This window comes from Cyprinus carpio, unplaced genomic scaffold, assembly GCF_018340385.1.
Source record: "Cyprinus carpio isolate SPL01 unplaced genomic scaffold, ASM1834038v1 S000003496, whole genome shotgun sequence".
NCBI lineage: Eukaryota > Metazoa > Chordata > Actinopteri > Cypriniformes > Cyprinidae > Cyprinus > Cyprinus carpio.
The window spans coordinates 207-4,206 of record NW_024876182.1 but is presented as its reverse complement, the minus strand read 5'-3'; the positions used below and the strand labels follow the sequence as shown (position 1 = coordinate 4,206).

Here is a 4,000-nt window from a genome sequence, read left to right as displayed (position 1 = left end):
TATATATTTATATTCAATACATATTTAAGCATAATCATCCAAAATAGAAACTATTTGTTTTTAGACAGTTTATATCAAAATCCTATTGTGCTTGCATTTGTTCATTTTTTTCTCTTTGCGCTTTTTTCTTGATGTGTTCACCGGATTTTTGTCATGAAAACCCGTGGGGGCGAATGTGTAATGCTTGTCACCATTCAAAGCAACGTAACTAAACTGTTTTGTGGATCTTCATATAGGAAGAGAGCAAGACAGAAAGAAAAAGAAAACAAAAAGGAAAAAGAAAAAGGAAATCAAAAAACAAAAACCCTTCTAGGAGCAAAGTATGATTGTAGCATAAAAACAGATGCAAATTATGAATAATGGCATACGAACCGCACTCATGTCTGTAATATCATATTTTACATCATGTCCAAAGGATCATAGGCTGAGAAGTGTAATACAGAAGCACTTTCATCAGTTATGTTCACTATCTTCAAGCATATTCTTATATGAATCGTTATGCTTCATTGCATGCACAACCACCGTCAATAATCAGACATTTTGAAAGAACAAAACCCCGAATTTTGAATTCGGCGAAAAACCAAAAATGAGTGAACCACTGTCTATAATATAGTAATGTGACGTCAGTGTTAATGCATTAAAAACATTTCAAAAGTGAGGAGTGCTTGAGCCGATATTGCAGACACCATGCGGGGCATCACACACTTTTTATATTTTTTTGGGACACAACAGACTAGAGTAAAGCAACAACATTAACTCATCACTAGCACCACTAGATCAACACTGTCCATTCAAATATATCTATCTACTGGTTTCACGGGTCCTCAGTGATGGCTCGGGTGAAGATTAAAGGAAAGTCAAAATGAACGTAAATTTCACATTCATATCCATAACGCAAAAGCTGGAATGTGTGTAACATGGCAGTTTTCCTACACACACACATACACACAGGGTTTCCAATATTCCTGTGAGACATCGGCAGGGAACATATCTATACAGGTAGATCTAAATGAAATCAAATTAAATTGAATGAAATTATAATATGATTGCACATATTGGAGGAATGAAGATATCTGTAAATGGTAGATTTGTGTCGGCTGCTTCCAGCATTGCTCACTCACGGACAGGGGTCAAACTCAAACGCAGCCACCTGCATGCTGGAACGCTGCACTATTGAAGCACCTGACCGCGAGTCTCAGGGAAGCTTAAGAGAGCCAAGAAGCTTCCAACCAAAGCCCCTGAAGCTTAAGAGGGATGGCACCGCTTAGTGATGCCCACCAACCACTGGAAGATGCTGATGCCCAGAACTGTGCCAACTTACAGAGGGGATGCTAGAAAGTCAAGGCTGTAGTTCTGTGGAAAAGGAGAAAATATGTACAATTTTCAAATTGGATCTGTTCTATAAAGAAATACATCCTTTCTTTTCAAAGAAGTCTCTTATGCTCACCAAAGTTCCTTTTATTTGCTCTAAACCTGGAAATATCATTACAATTTTAAAATAGCTTTTTTTCCTATTTTGAATATATTTTAAAATATAATTTTATTCACACCTAATGATACAAAGAGATAACTTTTCTACCATCATTTACTCCAGTCTTTCTCAGTGTCACATGATCCTCATTCTACACTTTTTAAAAATTAAAGGTTCTTTGTTAGTCACTCAGAGGTTCCACAAAGAAGCTTGTTTATAGCAGAAAAAGGTTCTTCAGAATAAGAAAAAAACATGATTCTTATAAGAACTGTTCACTAGAAGGTTCTTTGTGGAAAGAATTTTTCAGACTCTCTGCTAAATAGAATGTTATTATTCGTGATCTTTTATAATATTGTAAAAATATCTTCAAAATGTTTCTGAAATCAGTTTGTTCAGCGATTGAACTCTTAGGGGTGCTAAAGGAGTCCATTTTTTGTTAAGCTATGCTACTGTCAACATATTTTCTTAGAAATAATGCATAGCACTTTATGGCAGAACTGCTGAGACTTCATTCATTTTGACTGAGAATTTTAGATATGCCCTAAATTATGATGTATTTGATCTGCACTGCAGTGGCAATGCAGCACAGAATTACTCTGACATACATTTGATCTATTAATCTTTCCAATCATTTCACACACAGTGTGAAGAGAATCTTGCTTTTTACAAATAGATGTTTTTAAAATGTGTGGCGTAAGTGCTCAAATATGTATTGAGATCACTGTTAAATACACATGCAGAGAGAAAAGAGGGACAGTTGTGGATAGATGCACAATAATCACAGAAATACATGTATGAGCTTGGCCCACCTCTGGTCCGAGGGGTACAGCTCCACAGTTAGCACATCCAGGGCATTCCACGACGCAATGCTGATGCCCCCAAATAGACAGAGCAAGGCAATCATAGCAGATTCACTATTTCCAAATGACAGGAAGAAGCAGCTGACGCAGGAAATCACACTGGAACCCGCTGCACCAGAGTGAGAACAAATGTTTATTATTTTTTAAAAAGAATTCATATTACTCTGAGCTCCAAAACTATTTAGCACTGATTCAACTTGTTTTTCTTACCCAGCATTCTTAGACGTCCCCATCTTGTCCATTAGCAGGGCAGACACGATGTTCCCAGGCAGGACAGCAAGTGTGCCGAGGAAGCTGACGAAATAGATCATGTAGGCGCTTGTTCTCATCGCTGAAATCCAGCATACAGCCCTCTTTGTTATGCAGAAAAAGTGCTGTTGATGAGTTTGCTGTTGATCAGCCGGCTTACTTGAACAAGTCTAGAAACAGATTAGGGCATTCTTGTCAACCACAATGCAGCAGCTATTCTTCCATTACACCAGTTAAAGTATTCATGTATGCAGAATCTGCTTTTTAGGTCAAACATGCGTGTAAGAATGCAATAGGTGCACCATACATCCTCTTTTTTTTTTGGACACGTCCTTGCTGGGATTTCTAAATTGCCCAGCTTTGGCTTTGTTCTCCTGTTGACAAGCTCTCCTACAGTCCTCAAACATTATATGTAAGTCTCTTTGGGTTGCTTTGACCATTCTCTGTAGATCCCACCTTTATTGCATCCTACATGTACAATGCCTTCACGCTATATTGGTCAAAGTACTTACCTTCAGCAAATATGCAAAAAGGCCAGCAAAGTAAAGCCAAAACCTGGTATATTTTAGACAACTTAGAAATCATGAGGCCAAGACTTGTCTTGGGAAAAAGAGGACGATGGTCACTCCCTAAAATCATTAGACATCTTTATGCATGTCGCCTAATGCATTGAGCTTCTCTTTTTAAGATCGCAGCTGAATTTTTTTGACATTTGTCTCAATACTAAAAGCTTGTAAGCTGTCTACTGCCTTAAAATGGTCATTCACACAGGATATGGATACTATAGTCATTGCCATCTTGGATTAATTTATTCCCATAACCTTGAAAAACAGCATTTTGCATGCCAATAGTGCATGGCAGTGGATGCATGAATATGCAGGAAAATTCAGGAAAACAAAAGAAGATATATCGAAGAGATATATCGCAAGAATGTTGACTTCTATAGTGTGGACAAAAAAAACTAAGATGGAAATCAATGCGATGTGAAAAGGTTTGGTTACCAATATCTTCTTTTTGTGTTTTTACAGTGAAGAAAGAAATGCATGCAGGTTTGGAATGACTTAAGGGATGAGTAAATTATGACAGTGAACTATCTAATGCTTTGGATAAAAGCATCTGCAAATGCATTCATGTAAACATTAAAATGCTGTCTATGTAGGCAGTGTACTAGGTTTTGGGAACAGAGCCTAGAGCCTTTCTTAGCCTCTCATTATTTATTTGGCAAGCTGCTCAGGGAAACAATCATAAACGCCCAGCACGACTGAATCAGGAAAGCAGATTGTCATTCCTTTACAGACAGGCGGCGGAGGAAGAATCTGAGCTGGTGTTTGCTAGGATACCTGAAACATATTCAATGCATTCAATAGCTCTAGAAACAGGAGCCATTTTAACCCAAGAAAACGTCATAATGAGTGTCTTC

General features: G+C 37.7%; 1 pseudogene; it reads right to left on the bottom strand.

The window, feature by feature from the left end:
- Window positions 1–1,133: 1,133 nt before the first annotated feature.
- On the bottom strand, window positions 1,134–2,750 carry LOC122143379 (annotated as a pseudogene).
- Between the last annotated feature and the right edge of the window lie 1,250 nt (window positions 2,751–4,000).